The sequence below is a fragment of the Artemia franciscana genome, chromosome 20 (assembly GCF_032884065.1).
Source record: "Artemia franciscana chromosome 20, ASM3288406v1, whole genome shotgun sequence".
Taxonomy (NCBI): domain Eukaryota; kingdom Metazoa; phylum Arthropoda; class Branchiopoda; order Anostraca; family Artemiidae; genus Artemia; species Artemia franciscana.
This window is the reverse complement of record NC_088882.1, coordinates 20,947,443-20,970,126: the sequence shown is the minus strand read 5'-3', so window position 1 is coordinate 20,970,126 and position 22,684 is coordinate 20,947,443. Positions and strand designations below refer to the sequence as shown.

General features: G+C 36.8%; 1 protein-coding gene across 1 annotated transcript in view; it reads left to right on the top strand.

Moving 5' to 3' along the window:
- LOC136040020 (uncharacterized) overlaps nucleotides 1-22,684 on the top strand; it is a 232,342-nt gene that overhangs the window by 20,848 nt on the left and 188,810 nt on the right. The window lies entirely within an intron of this gene.

Here is a 22,684-nt window from a genome sequence, read left to right as displayed (position 1 = left end):
TAATTGCTGAAAAAAAGAACCCCTTCAATTATTTATCAGGAGGGGGCCTGAAATATGAAAGACCAATTAAAAGGTCATAATTTCCTCGAATTTCAAGTTGGATTCCTGGAATCAACCTTTTTATAGGAATATTCCCCATGGACACTAGTATGGGCAATACCCCCTGGGGAACAAGAATACATTGAACGATATATAATAAATAGGAAAGGAGAAATATTACCATTTAAATCTGAATGAAAACAGAACTCCTTGTAGTACTTGCTCCCACACCTGACGATTTTTGTAGTGTTGCTTACGAAGCCACCTCTGCTTCTCGACCTTTGTGGCACAAAGGTCGAGACGCTTTCGGGAAATCGAGTAAGCTTTCATCACCAATGTGATTTTCCCGCCCCAAATCTTCTTTTACAAATATCTAAGGTTCATCAAGGGATATAAACTTTGGATTTGAAAGTCAAGTTTCGAGATTTGAAGTATACCCCCCCCCCTTGACACTAAAATCCACCGGCCCTCCTCCACAATGATTAGTGAAAAATTCAACACCACTGTACGTAATTTTATCAAGGCTTAAACGAATAAACATAGTTAAATGAAGCTTGAAATAAATGTCTTTTTTAAACGTTTATTTTGTATGGACTACGTGCATCTTTAGGATCGAGTGCTCTACCGCGGGGTATTACTGTATTTGAAACTAAAAAGCGGATTGTTTTCTGATAATTTAAAATCTATTGCTTATCTCAGAATTTTCACTCTATGGGTCTATAGCATCATTTGGGCTTAAATTGTCGTTTTACGTCCCAAAATGGCAGAAAATACCATTCTGCTATGGCACAATTTTTTGTTGTTACTTGAACAGGTGAGTAGAACTTTCAATTTCCTTTCTAATCAAAATCCCGAATTATCCGGGAGAATATGTGGGGGGGGGGGTTCCGCCACGGAACTTCCCCGGGGGATTTTCCGTTGGGTAATTTTCCCATGTGGGGAGGGCCCTTAGCACCCCCAAATCAAGTAGAACTAAAATCATTATATTAGTTTTAAATTTAACACCAACCGAACTTACTATCAATAAATAAATGAATATCAAAACAAACAGTAATTAAAAATGAATAATCACACTAAACAGAATACTATGGATTAATTAACGAATCCTAAAAAAGATCTATATTAAATAAACAGACAAGTCAGAACTAAAATGAACAATTACCACAAAGATTAGAAGGTTATCTTCTCCTCTTTGTGGCAAACCTTCTAAAGGCAAGAGCTTTATTTATGCTTTATTGACGATGATCTGTTTTTGAAATAGTGCGTTTTTATTTGTAATATTATCAGTTAAAAATAAGTATTTAGGGACTGTCCGTGCATTGTCATTAAAACCTTGAAAATATTAAGAAAAATGTGGTTTTGGTTAGAAAGAACCTTAGAGAGGTCCAGTATGTACTTGGCTTTAGTGTCAAATAATTTTCAAAATAAACGAACAATCGTGCAATAAGAGATCTGTCAAGACAAAATTTCTGGCTATTAGTATCAAATAATTTTCAAAATAAGCGAAAAATCGTGCTATAAAAAGCTGTTAAGACAGAATTTCTTGTCCACCCCACCAAAAAATCCCCTCTCGTTGTTTTCACAGGATAGAATACAATTCTGAAAGCTTGAGTTTGTATAATAGACTAATTTGGGAACATGGCCACCGCCTTTTTCTGAAGGAGTCATAAACAACCTTCTTTCGTCGATAAATGTCATTGCTTATCGAAACTTGGCAATTAATTGACAATGTGGCGTGGTGTACACTAAATTAAAGAGCGTAGATAATCTTCGATGGGAGAAGAAAATCTGACATAACGACTTATGCTCAACTTGAAGTAAAATTATGAGGAAGATATAATCGTGATTTTCTTCCTCAGCTTAATCAATGGTAGTGAAACAAAAGTGGGCGCGACCCTTGTCATGTAAACAACGGAAGCGTCTTCTTAGATGTTGTGTTTGTTGAAGATTTACTAAAGCTAACGGTCTTGCATATCTTCCTCACAACTTGGGTTCTTGATACAGATATCTGTCTCGTGGTGGTTGAAGATGCTGTAGAGAGAATAGAACTGCCTTTCTTGGGAAGTCGGAAAATTAGAGTGATGCGTATTAAACGTCGTGTATACGGGACCATACGATTTTCTGGAATCTTCTGGAAAAAGTATTTGGACAGTTTGAAATTAGAAAACAATTCTTACTTGATAATATACAAAATAATTGTACCTAACACGTTTTGCATGCAGACCCGCTGTACTTTACCCCCCCCTTTAATGTGCAAAATTATAGCTCGAATTTGTTTCTAAAGTAACTTAGAAAGTAACGAAGAAACCGGTTTGTTCTCGAGTTTTAAACATCATATACTTGAGTGAGATACGTATAATACGCAATTACCGATTTGCCTTTGCATAATCTTCTACGCATCACAAGTGCGGAAGAGACTGAGCTAAGGATCCTAAAACTCCCTTGTGAGCCCTAATTTGGGCTACAGACCCGCTGGTCGAAGCTTCATTCACGTACCATAAAATTCAGTATCAGTTTTTGAGAAATCTGTCCTTCGTTTTCTAAAACTAAAATTCTACTTGTAGAGCAGCTGACCGTAAATATCAGTTTAATGAAATATTCCTTTTTTTTAATCAGCAACACCATTATAAAAAGAAAAACACTTGAAATCTTTCTTTGTAGTTCACAGTTTAATTGAATATTTAATTGTACATTCCTTTATTTGGCTCCCTAAATGCCAAGAGTACGGCAAGTCTTTATCCTTTGTATTTTCCTGTTTGTTTTGGAATCAGAGTCGTGTCAACAAAGGAAGGTCTCAAGCTCATTATTCAAGCCACTTCAACTTCCCTTCTTGCTCAATAGGTCTAAACTCTTCATTGTTTGGATTAGCTCTAGTTTGACTTTTCAGCTGGTAGAAAGAAAAATTATTGCTAAAGAGCTACTTGGGTATGAATTGAATGATTATTTTGATGCAACACAGTTTGTGCGTGTCCTGCGACGTCAGCCTCGGTCATTTCCGTAACGATTCTTGTCATTTTTCTATTCTTTATCTGTTCTGTTCAATATGTCGTACCCGAAAAATGCGGACCATCCCCCAGAAATATTTCTCATGTATGTTTCTTCGCGTCTTTATTGGTTTATATTTATGACTTCAAGCAGTAATGCACGCTTTGATGCATTGTTTTCTGATACTGTAAAAAAAAATCTTCTTATTGTTCTAATTAAACCACCCTTGTGTTTCAGGAGTCTTTATTAAAGAATTAGGACAACATTCAAACTTTGGCATATTAAATAAAAAAACAAAAAAACAAAACAACAACAAGTTTTTCAACTGAAAGTAAGGAGTAATATTAAAACTTAAAACGAACAGAAATTATTAGTCTATGAAGGGGATTGCCCCCTCCCCAACATCTCGCTCTTTGCGCTTTAGTTTTTTAGTACTTTAAAAAGCTTCCTGTTGTTATAGTTAAACGACCCTTGTGTTTCAGGAGTCAATCGAGGAGGGCCCAATGTCCTTCATACACTTAATAATTCAAACACACAGGCATAGTAAGGGAGATAAGGAAACAGCCTCTAAGAAACACAGACAAATTGAAAGAGAGAGAGACACAAACAACTACAAACATACCAGTCAGACGCATAAACACACAAAAATAGACATGGAAACATGCAAACACCCGCTCAGACACACAGACATAGTGAGAGAGAGAGATAGAGAGATACAAAAATGCCTACAAACACACGACTCTGGGACAAGCAAAGAACCGCCCGGACACACATGCCCAGAGAGCGAGAGAGACTCAACCTAACTAACCTAAAACGCTGAAAGTTTCAACCTAATACTATCAGCTGTTTTTGAGGCATTGCCGATACGTTCTCTTGATAACCTGTATGTGCATGGTGTGTTTCGATTTAGTTCAACACTGTTTCAACATTCCCCAGTTTTTTTGTCTTAATACGCTTAGCTTTAGTAGTATTCGTAATAGTACCAGTAGTAATAGTAGTAGCAGTAGAATTAATAACAGTAGCCTTAGCTTTAGTAGCAGTAATGGCAGTAGCAGTAGCAATAGTAGTAGTGGTAATGGTGGTAGTAGTAGTACGAGTAGAAGCAGTAGCATTAGGATGCAAATATTGTCTTTTGGTTAGTTCAACATCCCCCACAACAAGCCCTGTAAGTTTCAACTTCACACACCAACTCTTCCTAAGATATTACTGATGCGCCTTTCTGACAACCTGCATACAAGCGATGTTTTGTGATTCAGTTCATATCTCCCATCAATATTTCCTGAAAATTTTAAGTTCATACCCTTTGGCATAGCTGTAATAGTAGTCACAATAGTAGTTCTAGTACTAGTAGTAGTAGTATTGTCAGCAATAGAACTAGTACTAGTAGCAGCAGTAGTATTAGCATATTACCTTTTGGTCGGTTGAACATACCCCTAATCAAGCCTTGGAAGTTTCATCTTAATACAGTAAGCCGTTGCTATGATATTGTCGATATACCCTTTTAATATCCTATATATTCATATACCTCCTGAAAGCTTGCACGTATTGGCTTTTGGTCAATTTATATTCCCTTTAAGCATTCTCTGAATGTTTCAACTGAATACCATAATCCATTTTTGAGACATGTCCTTTTGACAATCTGTATGCACATTGAGAGTTTTGATTTAGTTCTGATTTTCCATCAATAATCTTTCAAAATTTCACCTTCATACACTTAGCCTTAACATTACTAGTATCATAGTAGTAGTGGTAGTCGTAGAAGTTCATTGTATTAGTAGTAGTAGCAACACTAGGAGCAACATTATTAATAGTAGTATAAGCATGTACATGTTGCCTTTTGGTCAGTTGACAATCCCCCTCATACCCCGGAAGTTATATCTTGATACGGTAAACCGTTCCAAAAATATTGCTTTGATGCACCCTTAAGATGCACCCTTTTGACCATATTTTGACGCCCTTTTCGTCTTGATACTCTTAGCCTTACAAGTAGTTGCAATTGAAGTAGGTGCTGGAGTAGTTTAGTAGCAGCAGTAGTAGTAGTAGGAGTAAAAGTAGCGGTGGCAGTAATATTTGTAGTATTATGCACATATTTATCTTGGGTCATTTTTTCTTCCCTTTTAAGCATTCTCTGAAAATGCCAACTTAATACCGAAATACATTCTTTTGACAATCTGCATGCACATAGTGTGTTTTAATTTAGATCAAATTTTCCTTCAATATTTTGTCAAATTTTTCCTTCATATGCTTAGCCTTAATAGTACTAGTATGATAGAAGTAGTGGCAGTAGTAGGAGCAGTAGTAGCAATAATAGTGTTGTATTAGCAGTAGTAGTAGCAGTATTAATAGTAGTAGTAGCATGTACATGTTGCCTTTTGTGTCAGTTGAGCATCCCCCTCATGATGCCTCGGAAGTTTAATCTTGATATGGTTAGTCGTTCCAAAATATTGCTGATACGCCCTTTCAACAATCTGTATGTGTTTAGTACCGTACGTTTTAATTTAGTTCAAATCTAACCTCAATATTTCCTCAGGTGTTCATTTCAATATCCTCAGCCTTGTTATTACTCAATACAGAGGCAGTAGTTTAGTGGTAGTAGTGGTACTAGTAGTAGGAGCAGTGGTAATAGTAGAGGTAGTTGTAGTAGTAGCATGCAAATATTGCCCTTTTGGTCAATCGATCATCTCCATTATCATTTATTGAAAGTTCCAAATTCATACTATCAGTCAGTTTTAAGCCAAGCTATTTAGACAACCTTTATGTACATAACATGTTTTAGTTTAGTTCAACACTCCCCTCAACATTCTTTGAAAGGCTCACCTGAATGTCCATCTTTTTGGAAAGTAAAGATCAAACATGCCCACCTCTCTCAATGACATATACTATATGTAACCAACGGGCGAATTGTCAGGCCTTGCACTGAGGGCTCTGGGGAGGGGGAACATCCCCAAAGTCATAATTACTGGGCCTTTCAACTATGCTGAACAAAATAGCTTGTTACAAAATATTGGTTGAATCTGTTTTGGGAAATCATCGGGGGGGGGAGGCTGGTTACCCTCCAATTACTTTGGACTCTTAAAAACGGAACTAGCACTTTCAGTTTCTAATAATATGTGCCTCCTTCAAAGTTTGTACGACCACCCATTCCACTAAAACCTTATATGCCCCCGGGTAATAACACAACCATTGTCCACAGGCTCTGGGGAGGGGGATGAGTCAATCCCAGAGGCATTGTTATATGATCTTTGTTCTGTTTTGAACAAAATGGTTATCAGCATTTAGATCGGATGTATTTTGGGAAAAGAGGGTGTGGGGGGGGGCTAGTTGTATTTCTATTACTTTTGATTCTTAAAAAGGGAACTACAAATTTCAATTTCCAATCAAATGAGTCTCCTCTAAAGTTTATACGACTACCCCTTCCAAAAAAAGCTATATGCCCGGGGCATAACTTACAACCTTTGCCCCCAGGCACTGTTTTTTTTTGTGAATCCTGGAGGCATTGTTATGTGATTTTTGGACTATTTGTAAGGTAATGACTATCTCAAGGTTTCGATTGGATGCATTTGGGGAAAAGAGGATATTTGGGGCTAGTTGCCCACCCGTCACTTTTGACTCTTTAAAAGGGCAGCAGAACGTCCGATTTCCTATTGAATAACCCCCTCCGAAGTTTGTTTGATAACCCCTTCCATATTAACTTTGTGGTAACAATGGGCAACTAGCATAACTTATAGCCCTTGTCGTGAGGGCTGTGCAGCGTTAATATCCCCAAAGACATAACTGTGCAGAACAAAATGGCCATCTCAAAATTTTGATTGGATGTGTTTGGAGAAATGATTGGCGTGGGGGGGCGGCTTGTTGCCCTCCAATCACTTTTACCATTAAAATGGCACTAGAACTTTCAATTTCCAATCGAATGAGCTCCTTTTGAAGTTTGTACGACAACTTCTATACGAAGTGTCTTGGTAAAAAAAAACATACAATAATACATTGTGCCGACATTGCCCTTTACTTATTCAGCGCAAATGCGCCGTCTGTGACTCAGAACAATTTTTAAAAGTACTAAAAAACTTAGGCGGGAAGAGAGGGGTATGGAGGAGGTGACAGCCCCCCCTATATAAGGAATAATTTCTGTTCATTTTAAGTTTTTATGGCACTTGGTATTAACCAAGTGACATATAGCAATCGCAAATTCTGTCGGTCTGTCTGTCAGTCTGTCGGTCTTGGTTTTGCTACTTTAGGAACTTCCAGGTAAGCTAGGACGATGAAATTTGGCAGGCGTATCAAGGACCGGACCAGATTAAATTAGAAATAGCCGTTCTCGCGATTTGACTATCTGGGGGGAGTGGGGGGCCTGTTAATTTGGAAAAATTAGTAAAAATGAAGTATTTTTAACGTACGAACGGTTGATTAGATCTTAATGAAATTTGATGTTTGAAAGGATATCGTGTCTCAGAGTTCTTATTTTAAATCCCGACCGGATCTGGTGACATTGGGGGGGGGGGGGGAGTTGCGAGGGGGAAACCTAAAATCTTGGAAAACACTTAGAGTGGAGGGATCGGGATGAAACCTGGTGGGAAAAATAAGCACAAGTCTAGATACATGATTGACATAACCGGAACAGATCCGCTCTCTTTGGGGTAGCGGGGGGGGGAGGGTTAATTCTGAAAAATTAGAAAAAATGAGGTATTTTTAACTTACGAACTGATCTCAATGAAATTTGATATTTAGAAGGATGTTGTGTCTCAAAGCTCTCATTTTAAATCCCGACCGGATCTGGTGACATTGGGAGGAGTTTTGGGGGGACCTAAAATTATGAAAAACGCTTAGAGTGGAGGGATCGGGATGATTTTGGTGGAAAAAACAAGCAGAGGTCTTGGATGCGTGATTGACATAATTGGAACGGATCCTCTCTATTTGGGGGAATTTGGAGGGGGGAGGGTTAATTCTGAAAAATTAGAAAAAACGACGTATTTTTAACTTACCAAAGAGTGATCGGATCTTCATGAAACTTCATATTCAGAAGGACCTCGTAACTCAGATCTCTTATTTTAAATCTCATCCGGATCCAGTGTATACTTAAAGTGGAGAGATCAGGATGAAACTGGATGGGAAGAATAAAAACTAGTCTAAGATACATGACTGACATAACAGGACCGGATCCGCTCTCTTTGGTGGCGTTGGGGGGGGGGGGGTAATTCAGAAAACTGAGGTATTTGAAACTTACGAACGGTGATCAGATTTTAATGAAATTTGATATTTAGAAAGATCTTGTGCTTTAAAGCTCTTATATAAATTCCGACCAGATCCTGTGACACTGGGGGGAGTTGGAGGGGGAAACCGGAATTCTTGGAAAACGTGAACACATTTACGAACGTCTCACGAATAGGTGAGCGGATCTTAATGAAACTTGATATATAGAAGGATCTTATGTCTCAGATGCTCCATTTACGACTCGACTTGGATTCAGGGACATAGGGGGTTGGAGGAGGGAAACAGAAATCTTGGAAAACCCTTAGAGTGGAGAGATCGGGATGAAACTTGATGGTAAGAATAAGCACAAGTTCTAGATACGTGATTGACATAATTGGAACGGATCCGTCCTCTTTGGAGGAGCTAGGAGGCGTTAATTTGGAAAAATTAGAAAAATTGAGGTATTTTTAACTTAAGAACGGGTGACCGGATCTTAATGAAATTTGACATTTAGAAGGAATTCATGTCTCAGAGCTCTTATTTCAAATCCCGACCAGATCTGTTGTCATTGGGGGGAGTTGGAGGGGGAAATCGGAAATCTTGGAAAACGCTTAGAGTGGAGGAATCGGGATGAAGCTTGGTGGATAGAATAATCAAAATGTCGTAGATACGTGATTGACGTAGCCGTACTGGATTCGCTCTATTTGGGGGAGTTGGAGGGAGGGGTTCAGTGATTTGGCGAGTTTGGTGCTTCTGGACGTGCTAGGACGATGAAAATTTGTATTTGTGTCAGGGAGCTACACAAATTGACGTGATAAAGTCGTTTTCCCAAATTCGACCATCTGGAGGGCTAAAGGGAGAGGAAAAATTAGAAAAAATGAGGTATTTATAACTTACGAGTGGGTAGTCAGATATTAATGAATTATAATATTTAGAAGGACATCGTGACTCAGAGCTCTTATTTTAAATCCTGACCGGCATTAAGCCTCTGATTTTCCTTTTAAATCAATTTATTGATTCTTAGAATTTTGTTAGAGCTCATACCATATGAGCTCTTGGCTCTTAGCTCTTCTGGCCTCGTCACAAGTGTTATATGAGCTCTTAGCTCTTGTTATGTTACTCCTTGCGTTCAGTAGAAAAAACTTGTCTTTGTTTTTTTAATTCAGTAAAGAACATAAAATGCTCTGGTCTTTAGAGGGTTTAGGGCATGATAACCCTACCCCTTTTTGTGGTAATGTTTGTTCGCTTTAAGTTTGAAGTGATTATTCATTTTGATTTTTATGTGTTTTAGATTAATTTATTGATTTCTGGCTGTACCTGGTCTGTTTGTTTTTGATGCGATAAGTTTTTTGATTTTCTGTTCGTTTAGGGTTTTATTTCCATTCACTGTCCTTTCTGTTCCTATAAAATTTGAATTATCTTATGACTTTATTTCTGCTTGTCTTATGTTTTAATTTGTTTTTTAGTTTTCTGCGAACTTTTCTGCAAAGCTTCTCGAAGCTTTGTTTACACAAAGATTTAGGTTGAGCGTCAGGTAACTACGCAGGGGGAGTGGTTTTTGGCCTAGACCCCTCCCGAAATCATATTTTTTTTTTGAATTTCTAGGCACTTCTTATTCGAAATATCAAAATAAAAATATTATCTGTCTCCCTCTCCCGGAGAAAAGTATCTATAATTGGAATGTCCTTACTTAAAAAAAACCTTTTTACGTGCCTGTTGATCCTGATCTCAAAAATGTATATAAATTAAACAAATTCAACCGAAAATAAAAGAGTGGCAAATCTGAAACGGACATAAATTGTTCTGTGGGTGATCGGGGGGCCCTATATCCAACCTCCCACCCTTCACGCTAAAGTTTGCTCCCTCCCTTCAAATGCTCTAAGATAAAATGCTTTGACACAAGAGTAATTTGCTTAATTTTTTGAAATCAAACTGCCCTGGGAATGGGAGGGCTTATCTGTTTGCATTTGCTGTAACAACGAAACTTAGGCCTAAAGTATTTTGAAAGGTAATTTGTTAATTAAAGCCTTGAAATTATCATCTTTGCTGCAATTTGAACTAATTTCTGTAAATTGTTAGTCAAACATAATTTTAAACAGAAGGAAGTCTAGAGGGCTGGTAGTCTTGTATGTTTTTTGTATTAATTTGACACAAGAGGAGAAAGTAGAAGAAAATTACATTTCCTCCTTCTTTTTTGTTTATTTTTTATTACATTGAAAAGGCACTGATGGATAGAGTTCGGCTTTTTACACAACTTGGTTTTTTAAAATTTATTTTGGTTAGGATTACGTTACCTCTTCATGGAAGACAGATTCCTTTTTCTATAAGAGGAGATCAGAAATAGATAAATGAGCTTTCTCCTTTCTACAGCCGGAGCCTTGTTTTTTTTTAGCATTTGATATTAATCAATTTAATAGCATGTCGAAAGTTAATAAATTTCCCTAGTTCTCTTGTCAACGTCTCAGCTTCCCATAATTGAAAGAATATAAAATGGATTCCATTGTCTCTGCAATTTGCCTAGGGACTTGTCAATTCTCGAAGTTGAAACTTATAGGCTATTTGGCTACAAAACATGAAATAAAGTCAGTGCATTTTTTTTGGGGGGGGGAGGTGGGTATTTAAACGTCAAAACATGCAAACTATATAGAAATCATTCAAATTTGTTAGTGGGGTTACGATGTTCTGGCGACGCGCTGGGCTAAGATGTCACTCTGTACGCCCGTATTCAAAAATTGTCATTTTCATTTGAAATTTGTTGAACTCGTCTGAGACAAAAATTTTTGTCCGTTGAACGATTTTTAACTGTTTTGTGTGTGTTTGGTGGAGAAAGGCAAAGGTCAAAGTTGGGAGGATTTTGGGATTTTTTTTCTGTAAAGAGGGACATGCTTGTAATATATAGACCACATTCTCGACTGAAAATAATTTAACTGATGCATTTCATTAAATGGGAATGCCTTAGAAGAAAGAGCTTGGCATACTTAGTTCTATTCAGAGGGAGAGGGGCTACTTTTCTCAGGGCTGTATGAGCTAAAAAAATCTTCATTATGCCCACCAGTTAATGACAAATCTTACTTCATCACGAACTCTCTTGAGGGGAAAACTCATTTATTGGTAGCTTTTCTCTGCCTCACGTCGTGATTTTACTTCATGAAACCAACATTAGGCTCAAGTTCGCTTTGATGGTCAACAGCCAGGGCTCGCGTTGACAAAGCTTACTATTGGCTTTTTTTGTAAAGGTTTAAGATAAAAAAAGGTAGGTAAAGGATACGGCATTAGACTTTACAGTCCGTACCGGCGGTGCTGATCTCCGTTTCTTAGCCCTTCAGCCAGGAAGTGCAATGGGGGGTTGGGGGCCAGCCATCCTGTGCTTTCGCACACCCTTCCTGTTTACCTTCCCCAGATTTCTCCAGGTACCCATTTAGAGCTGTTTAAGGTTTAAGATAAAAGTTGTTCGTCAGCAATCCTCCACATATCAGACCTGTAGATAGGAAGCTTCTTGCTCAGGCTCCGTGGTTTCGACGTTGATATAAAATCATCTAAAAAATTATTATACAAACGGATTCATTGGTAGAATGATTTATATCCTGGTTTCTACAATACCTCGTGTCTATTTGGCTCGTAGATATTCCTTGAAGCCGATTTGACTTTTAGATAATCCTACTATTTAAGAGTTCGTAGTAACGAAGTCTAAGTAAGGAGCGACGTTGCTCAATCGTTACGAAGACTCTAAAGAGTGGAATTTGATATCAATAGATATATCAAAAGAATCGGCTAATTTGCCGATTCCGAGTATTTAGTTCGTTAGATTTAGTGTTAAAGGCTACGAACCTCAGAAAATTTGCTTTATTTTTGACAAAGGGCGGAAACGCCCGCTAAAAGTCAAAGAAACTTATTGAAAACGACGCCATCAGATCTAGTGTATCAGAGAACCCTACTGCAGAGGCTTCAAGCTCCTGTCTGCTAGAATGAGGAATTTTGTATTTCTTGCCAGAAGAAATATCACGGACGTGTGTTGATTTCATCTTTTTTCACTTTTCCTATGGGTCATTGTATCGAATCAATGGTGCTGAAACATCGGGAGAGGGCTTATTTGGACGGAAATTAAATTTTTAATACCCTTTTTTTAAGTGACTAAAAAGATTGGACGGCAACTAGGCACCATCCTACGCCTCTTTTTCCCAAAATCGCCCAATCAAAATTTTGAGGTAACACTTTTGTTCAACATTGCCGAAAGGTCCAATAACTATGCCTTTGGAGATAACATAACCCCCAAAGGCCCTGGGAAAAGGTCTTTAAGATATAAAATTTGGCCGTTATTTCCGTATAATATTTGTTATTGGAAAGTATGCATATATTTTTTTGGATGGGGGGGGGGAATTTTCCGCTGGAAAGATTTTCTACAAGGAAAATCTCCTTAGGAAGGAAGTTTCCGTGGGGTGAACTTTTCAGGGGAAATTTTCTATCTGGGGAATTCGCCAGAATTCTTGTGCGAAATTATTTTTTTTGTCTTATTTTCTCTTCGCTGACTCAATTCTACGCTTGGAGATGTTAAGGGTAATTGTCCGGGTGAAATTTTCACCAGGATTAAATTGTCTAGAGGATCTTTCCATGGAGAAGGGGGATTTTTCTGTGAAGGTTCAGCCAGAGTTCCTGGCATTATTTAAAAAACGATCAGAAACTAAATAAAAAAAAGTTTGAAGTGAAAATACAGTTGAAACGAACATAAATTAATATGTATATGTGGGGATTGACCCTCTTCAACACCCCGTTCTTTGCACTAAAAATTAAATTTTGCACCAATTCTTTAAAAAACGACTCCTAAAACACAAGGGCTGTTTAGTTAGAGCAATAAGAAGCTTATTTAAAAGTACTGAAAAACTTTAGCATGAAGATCTATGTGTTAAAGAGGAAGATAGCCCCCTCTTTTACGTAATAATATCTCTTCGTTTTAAGTTTTTATGTTGATCCTTACTTTCAGTTGAAAAAAAACTTTTTTATTATTTAATTATAAAATAAATAGTCATTTCATTGAATCTCGACTCGATTGGCTTTCTTTTTATTTGCTTACTCATGGATGGCTATACCTATCCTGCTTTGATAGAGCTAAGATTTTACTCAGAGGCTTAATTGGAGGCAGGTTCAAACCTTGGAAAGGTGGACATGGAAAATAGAGCAGATTTCCCTTCAGTTAGGGGGAAGAGTCAAAATCAAAAATGGTAAATTTTTCAGCCATAATTTGCTAACTTTGTCAGGGGGTTCTTCGGGCCAATCCTAGAGAATATTTCCTTACCCCCTCCGTGTGGACAGCATGTTTAGGGGCTTAGGCATAATTTGACTCAAGGGGAGGAGGTTTAATCCCTTCTGTCTAAGGATGGTATGAAGGAATATTTGGAAAAAAAACAGAAAGCTGTAGCTTGAAAATTACTTTTTTCATGTTTTCATCGCTCCTCCATTCCTATGATCACCCTTGGGTGTTGGAGACTTTTGTGAGTCTACAGGAACATGTGATGAGCTTATGCCTGGGTTGAGTATAACCCGGGTACAACTTGGGTATAACCCAAGAAGAAAATTTAAAAGTATCAGCATCATAACAATGTCCTGCTTAGAATTTCCTCTGCGTTGTTTATTTAGAATTTCTTGAAAAATTGACTTATCTTAGTGATAAAAATTTCAGTTAACCCTAACTTATGATCATTTGCTTTTAAATGATTTGGTCTACTTGTAATTAGGCTGCTTAGCAAACTAAATCAGGGTTGCCAACTGAACACATTTTATGTCAAATCTCTTGAAAATTCCGCTTCTCTTTTAAATTACTCGGTCATCCCCTCCGTATCACAAAATAATGTTCTTCTACTTACGAAAAAGTAAACAGCTTCCTGTATACTGTACTTGCTTAAGAGAAAAACAAGTCGTCGCAAACTCTTTTCTACTCAGACTGAATATTATGCCTATTTGTCTTGGACAAATTTGGGGGTTTTGTTCAAATTAATTATTTCGACTCTAAAAGTTTGGTATTCTTATTACTGGCAATGAAAGGACAGGAGATCAATATCTACTTGCCATGGGAAGGTTTTCTTTGGGACCTGCTCTCTAGGTCTAATTTAATTGTTTGCAATTCTCCTCTGTACTTTCTACGTTCACAGAGGCCGGTAGAATGAGACTTCCATTTAAAGCATTATGATATTTAGCTGACTTGTAGCTTTATTGTCTCTCTAGGTTTAATTTGATTGTTGGCAATTCTCCCCTGCGCTTTCTACGTTTACAGAGGCTGGTAGATAGATGCTTCCATTTAAACCTTTATGATATTTAGCTGTCTTGTAATTTTATTGTCTTTCACTTTTAGATTAAGTTTAGAATCAGGTTAAAGGACCTATTATCCTATGAAATGAGCTTTGAACTAAGCTATAAAAGTGCCTTTGTTTTGAATAATTTTGATAATGCAAACCTGCTCTTAAGGGAAATAGGGAGTAATAGTTTCATAAAATTGATTCAAAACTCTCCGTTGGAAATCTTTCGGGAAACCATTAAAATTTAGGAAACCTAGATATATGGGCCTGAAAATGTACTTTTTGGGCTATCTGACCCACTTTAAAATCTCTATCGTTTACTAAAGGTAAGTTTTGATTTTTTTGCAACTAAATTATAATAAACTTTGTTTATTTCAAGGATTTTATTATAAATAAAAACACTGCTCAAAACACAGAGCGATGCAAATATTTATGAATTAAAAAAAAGAGTCTGTGAAACTGAGAAATCAGCGCTTATAATGAGTTAAGGAATATATTTAATGGGGAAGGATCGGTACCCCTCCCCCCATCTTAAAATTCGAAATTTTCCAGAATTTCTGGTGAATTCTTATTTAAAATTTACAGAAATTTTTTTTTTCTTATACCCCTTCTCCCTGAGGATATTCCCTGTGTACTTGCCTTTATGAGTTGTGACGATTCTGGAAAAAAGCGGATTTTTGTTGTTGTTGTTGTACTGTATCATCCAAATTTCTTATGAAAGTAAGGATGATTTCTAATTATCCAATTCTATTTTGCTGTCAAAGTAGGCTAAGCTTAAGTTATTGATGAAATTTTAATTGGTGCTGAAAATGCGATTTTCTTATGCTTTATCAATTCCATTCATGCATCAATGGGTAGTATAAAAAAAGCAACAACAACAGCAATAGGAAAACAGTTTCGGCAATATCATTTCGTCAAAAAATTTCAGGCCTACTGCCCAACGGTACTACCCATCTACAATTATAAAATAAGACCAGATGTCACTGTCCGTGATTTATGGGGCATCAGAGGAATTATTCAAACCCTTAATTTTTCCGAAGTACCCCTTCAATAATGAAGGGTATCTAACAAAGCCTGTGTTCAATGCTACAACTTAAAGGCCGGACAGTACGATTACCGAAAATTAGCTATGCAGAAGAGAACATACTGTAAAAAAGGGGGATGGTACCCTTTGGTGAATGCAAACGGGTTTAGAAAACGTTCCTTCACTTGACGCAGCAAAATTTGAATAGCAGGGTTTCCAATTGTAACCTGATTTTAAATGACAACATCACAAAAAAGGTAAAAGGAAGACAGATATGAAGAATTTTGTTCCGCTTTCAGCATTAGCCTTTAGTCAAGTTGAGGAAGGAGCAAATTTGAAAAAAAAATCAATTAAAGAAGAGACGTGAGGATAATTGAACATATTAAAACATCAACAAGAATGAACACGCTTATTATGGGTAAATTATTTTACAATTTATAGATTAATCAATTTGTGATTGTTTACACACAGAATTTATCATTAGGAAAGGGAAAAATGTTCCAACCTGGTTGTGCCCCAAAAGAGTTAAAGGTCTAAATGTGAAACTGCAATGAAATTTGAGGGGTATTTTGACCTAAATCAAAAATCACAATCTGCATCCCGTTTATATGGAAAGAGGAGTTAAATTAGGGAATAATTAATTAAAGAAAAACGTTAGGATAATTCATAAAACATTTTCAGTAAATAACACGCTTATTTTGTGACAAATTTTTGACAATTTCAATATTATGAAATTTTCGGGTTGTTTACGTACAAGGATTATTATTGAGAAGGGGGGACTGTTTCAAACCAGTTGTGTCTCAAAAGAGTAAGGGTTTCAATGTGAATGTTGAGGAGTGTTTTGAGCTAAAAGAAAAGACAATATGTGCATCCTGTTTATAAAAAGTGTGTATCTGGAATACCTTAAGAATAGCCAAGGGTTTCAACTTGAAAGTTTCAGGCCCCCAGCTACTGCTACTTCTACAATAGCTGCGATAACATATTAGTTTGACTACAACTACTTGTGACTTTGACCAATCCTAATTTGAACAAACTTTGAAAAACCGGCTTTGAACAAATTGTATGAGTATAAAATAAATTAATGAAAATGCATTTTTTAAGCTAATTAAAAAAATTTTTTAACTCAAGTTGTTGTTTCAAAAATCTCTACAACTCTGTGTTAAAATTATCAAACTTTTATGCACCATTTTCTTAGGTATGTTGAAATAGAATTTGTATGAAAAGCTTAATTCAGAAAGCCCAATAAAAAAAAGAAAAAAAAAGTAGCAAACACAGATTATAGTGCTAGATCGGGGCAATAGATAAAAACCAAAATCAATGCCCTTATACGTCAGTTGTTGCCAGACATGCTAAAAGTATTTAACATGGAAGAGATAGCCGTGAGCTTTTCTGTACCGTTCCCCCTTAAGTCGTATCATTAAGGGACTTTTTTCTATGTTTTGATTGTCAAAGAAAACCAAACCAAAACGAGTACAAAAAGCTGATCAACGATATTTTTGTAGCCAGGGCTAGTAAAATTTGTTTTAAATACATTTATAAAATATTAATTTCCAGTTTTCCATTAGTAATAAGTAACTCCTTTTTTATAATGCCAATTTTTGGTTTACATTGTTCTCATTTTCAAAAAAGTGTATTACTCTTTGTTTATTGAAACCGTTGATGTAAAACAATTTCTGTTCTACGTGAGAATGTTTGACCTTTTCAAACAGTTCGTAGTAACGAACTGTAAGTAAGGAGTGGCTCTGTCCAATAGTAACGAAAACTTTAAAAAACAGAATTTTGATAGAAAAGATACGTTAAAAGAATTGAATTTTTATGTTGCTTCCAAATATATAAGATTCATTAATTTTTATGTTACCCTTCAAAAGCCTAAGAAAATTTGGCTGATTTTTGAAGAAGGTGTGTGACACCACCTAAAAGTCACGGAATCGTATTGGAAATCGCACCAGCAGATTCAGCGTATCAGAGAACCCTATTATAGATGTTTCTAGCCCACATCAGCAAAAAAGCGAAATTTTTTTTTTGTCAGACGGAAGATCACGGCTGCGTCTTTATTATTATTATTTTTTGAAGAGATAGTAGTATTGAAAGTCCTAGAAGATCAGGAGAGGGATAATTTGAATGGAACTTTAAAGTTCTAGTGCACTTTTTAAGTCACCACAAATATTGGAGGGCAACTAGTCCCCTCCCACGCCCTTTCCCCACAAAGTCGTCTGATTAAGATGTTGAGATAGCCACTTTGTTCAGCATAGGTCCAATAAATATTTCTTTGGGAATGACAGGACTTTCTTTGGGGTGGTTTTTCTACGGGGAGAATCTATTGTTGGACGGGGAGAATCTATTGTTGGGGGTGAGCTTGCCAAGGAAAATTTTACACGGGGGAATTTCCTAGAATCCATATACGAAATTCATTTTATTTATCTTACTTTCTCTTTGATGACTTAATTTTACCCTTGAAATGTTCTGGGGGAATATTCTGGGAGAAATTTTCTGCAGGGTTGGAATTCTCTTGGTGATTTTGCTATGGAGGGGGGAGGCTACTCCAGGGCAGAAATTCTCCATGGCAGAGTTGTCAATAGGAGAAATTCTCCTTGGGGATGGTTGAAAACTTGTGGTTTATTTGATTTATCTAAAAAGAATGCGACGAACTAACTAGTATCGCGAACTGTCTTCAAATATAATGAATTTTGGCGGGAACCATGCATTTCTTTTCGCTTGCCCACACCACTGGTCCTTGAAACATTTCCGGAGATATTTTTCACTTGGCATTCTTTGTCCCATCTTCGATCTTGCTTGTATTAATAATAATAATAAAAAAACATTTTTTCAGCTGAAAGTAAAGAGCAACATCAAGCAGTTCGTACTAACGAACTGTAAGTAAGGAGTGACTCGGCTCAATAGTAATCGAAACTCTAAAAAAAAACGGAATTTTGATACATTAAAGAATCAACTTATGCTGATTCCAAATGTGTGAGATTCATAAAGTTTAGTGTTACCCATCAAAAGCTACGAACCTGACAAAATTTGTCTTATTTTTGAAATAGGCGAGAAACACCACATGAAATTAAAGAAATCTTAATGAAAATCATACCATCAGATTCAGTTTACCACAGTGGACCCTACTGTAAAATTTTCAAGCTTCTATCTGCAAAAATGAGGAATTTTGTATTTCTTGCCAGAAGACAGATCGCGGATGCTTGTTTATTTATTTTTTCAAGGGGTGATTGTGTCGAAATAATGGTCCTAGAAGATCGGGAGAGGATGCATTTGAACGGAAATTAAAAGTTCTAGTGCCCTTTTAAGCGACCAAAAAGATTGGGAGGTAACTGGGCCCCCTGCCACGATCGTTTCCCCCTAAATTCTCTGATCAAAATTTCGAGATAGCCATTTTGTTCAGCATAGTTGAAAGACTAAATAAGTATGTCTTCAGGTGTAAAATGACCCCCCACAGTCCGTGGGGAGAGGCCTTTTAGTTATGAAATTCGCAAATTGTTTACGTATAGTAATTGTTATTGGAAAGTATATAGATTTTTTTTTTTTGGGGGGGGGGTTGTTTACTTGGGGTTGACTTCTGTAGTGAGAATTTTCCTTGGGGGGAGAGGGAATTTGGGGTGGTGGTGGTGAATTTTCCTGGGAAAATGTTACACTAGGGGGATTTGAAAGAATTAATATACGGAATTCTTTTTAATTGTCTTACATTCTCTTTGGCAAATTTTTCATGCGGACATATTCCGGGGTAATTTTCCAGGGGCTTTCTTCCACGGGTTTTGATTTCTAGGAAGTAATTTCCACGGAAGGGGGCATTTCTGAAGTTATCGACAAACTGATTAGAGATTAAAGTCTTAATCAAATGAAAGAAGGCAAAGAAGAATTTTTCATGCTGAATCTCCGCAAGGAATTTTACAGGGAGGGGAATATTAGCCAGGATGGAACTATCCGAAGGGAATTTGTGAGGGGGTGTGTGCACTTTACCTTCTACTGAGGAGTTTTCAGTGAGGGGGAGGAGTATATTTCATCGATTGTGAACCATATTTACTGGCATTATTTGAAAAACGGACAGAAATTATTCCATATATGAAGGATTGCCCCCTCCTCAATACCTTGCTCTTTTTGGTAAAGTCTAACTAATTGTCTCAATTTTTTAAGAGCATCTGTTGAAACATGGGGGCCGTTCAATTCGAATGGGGGGCTTTTTTAAAAGCGCTAACAGTTTTAGCGTAAAGAGCAAGTTATTGGGGAGGGGGCAACCCTTTATCTATGGAATTAATCTGCCAAAATTAATATGCAAATTGTTTTTTTATTTGTCATGTACGCTGAGCCAAATTTGAACCTGCATTAGTTGAAAAACGTTCTGAAATTAAATAGAAAAACAACGTTTTTAACTGAAAGTATGGAGCGACACTAAAACTTAAAACGAAAAGAAATTGTTCCGTATATGAAAGGGGTTGTCCACTCCTCAACGCCTCACTGTTTACACTAAGTATATTGTTTTTAGAAGTAGGGCTGTGACAAAGAGTCAAATTTTAGCTTAAAGAGTGAGACTTCGATGAGTGGAGAGCCCCATTCATATACGGAATATTTTCTGTTCGTTTTAAGTTTTAATGTCACTCCCTACTTTCAGTTTATTGTTTTTTATTTAATTCAAACTTAAAACGAACAGAAATCATTCCGCTGTGGCGGACTGCTCCCCCTTAACCAGTCGATGGTTACGATAAAGTTTTAAAGTTTTCGTGCGAAGTTTTAATGTTGCTCCTTATTTTCAGCTGAAAAAAAGTATATTTTTTATTTAGTTTTTGTTGTTGTTTGAATCATTCTCAGGCATAACCAAGACATGGCTTGGGTTACCGCCTCATAAATTTCTGATTTCTTGCTGTTAATTTATGTATAATAATAATTGTAAACCAATTGGTAGCGTTTCGTTCGATGTTGGATTGTAAATAATATTCTGAAAAAAACTTGAATATTTGGCAAAATTTTCGATGAACAGTGCATTTTCTTGAAAAATTTCTTAATAGTATTTTAACTACAGAACTTCAGGTGTACCGAGAGAGATATTATCAGTGGTGGTTTTAGAGGGAGAAAGAGGGGCACTTGCCCTGAGTGCAGAAATTTTAGGGGTACACGATTTCAAATAACCAATCTATCGGTTATAATCATTTTGTATTTTTTTAATTATTACTTTTATTAGAATAAAGTACAGGTCGCTATTGGAAAACGTGTGTTAATAAATAAAAATTTTGTTAAACGTTGGCCTGAAAACTTTCGGGGGACAGGGGTGAGGGGCGCTACTCAATGTTTCGACCGGGGTGCAAGAGAGGCCAGTGGATATTATTGTTTATATAGATGGAAATATGGCGTGACTTTAGATCTTCTATGTGGCTGAAGCTATTGCGATCTCTGCAAAATGTTCTCAATGTTTGAATGCATTATATATGTTACTGTGAATGTTCGAAATCTGGTTAATGTCGACATTCACCAATGAATGTCCGAAATCCTTTTTTCTCGGAAAGACTCAATTAGCTTTGCGGATCAGCTTTTTCAGTCTTTTAGCTTTGATGGCAAAAGTTGAAGTTAGGTTAAAATAGGTTGTAAATCTCATAAATGGGTTAAAAACCTAACCTAACGTGTCTCCATCAAACCTTGCACAAAACTGAAAAAGTTGACTGGCAACGCTGACTAATTCCAAGGAGAAAAAAGGTATTTCGGACATTCACCGGTGAATGTCGACAGTCTCCAATTTTGGACATTCACGATATCATATACGTATGTTTAAATACATTGAAACGTTTAATGTAAATAGGAAAAGAGAAATGATTCTGTTTAAAATTTCTGAAAACAGTGCTCCTGGTAGCACTCGCCATCCCCACAAGAAGGTTCTTGACAAGACTCATGACCCCCCCCCCCCAGCCGCCTTTTCAAATCTGTGCCGGCAGACATGTGAATATATTATTGTATGATGCATAGAAAAAAATTGTTGCAATGGACACTATTCCCCCCTCCCCCCGCACTCTAGCAATAATAATAAAGATGTGCACCAAAAAAATCCCCAGAAATCAAGAGGGATTAGATATCCAGTTCCCCCTTCCCCCAAGTTCATTCTGTATTTATCTGAAAGCTCAATGAGAGTAAGTATACTTTGGTATTATAATGTACTCTTCAATGCACATGCCCCCCCTGCCTACAAAATGACTTACCACCCCTCCTTCATAATAGCTGATACGCACTTACTTATCCTCGTGCGTAAATTTTTGAAATATAAAATAAATTAGTTCAGTTAAATGAAGCATTAAAATGAATTTCACAAACATTTTTCTGCTGTAAAAAGGGAGGTATCACCCCGCAGCACCCTTATTTAGGCTCAACTAAAACGAAGGGAGAGGGAAACTAACCCTTGTCTCCCCATACTTGTTTCTGTATTCATCTGAAGGCTCATGGAGAGTTAGACAAGTCGGGCATTTAAATGCGCTCTTTCTTATCTTACAAGCATTATATCTATTTTTTTATTTTCATTGCTGTTTGTTCAATGATCCTTTACGGTTTGACCTCTTAATAACTAATTAAATAAAATAAAATTCAACTGAAAGTAAGGAGCGACGTTAAAACTTAAACGGAATAGAAATTATTCTGTATATGAAAGGGGCTGTTCCCTCCTCAACGTCCCGCTTTTTACGCTAAAGTTTGACTCTTTGTCACAGTTCTACTTTTCAAAACAATAAAAAAAAACTTTAGCGTAAAGAGTGGGACGTTGAGGAGGGGACAGCTCCTTTCATGCATGGAATAATTTCCGTTCGTTTTGAGTTTTAATGGCAAAAGTCTTCTGGCAAAAAAACGCAAGATTCCACATTTTTGTAGATAGGAGCTTGAAACTTCTACAGTAGGATTTTCTTATACGCTGAATCTGATAGTGTGATTTTCGTTAAGTGTGATTCTATGACTTTCAGGGGGTGTTTCCCCCTATTTTCTAAAATAAGGTAAATATTTTTAGGCTCGTAACTTTTGACGGGTAAGACTAAACTTGATGTAACTTATATATTTCAAATCAGCATAAAAATACGATTCTTTTAGTGTAACTATTGGTATCAAAATTCCGTTTTTTAGAGTTTCGGTTACTTCTGAGCCGGGTCGCTCCTTACTACAGTTCGTTACCACTAACTGTTTGATA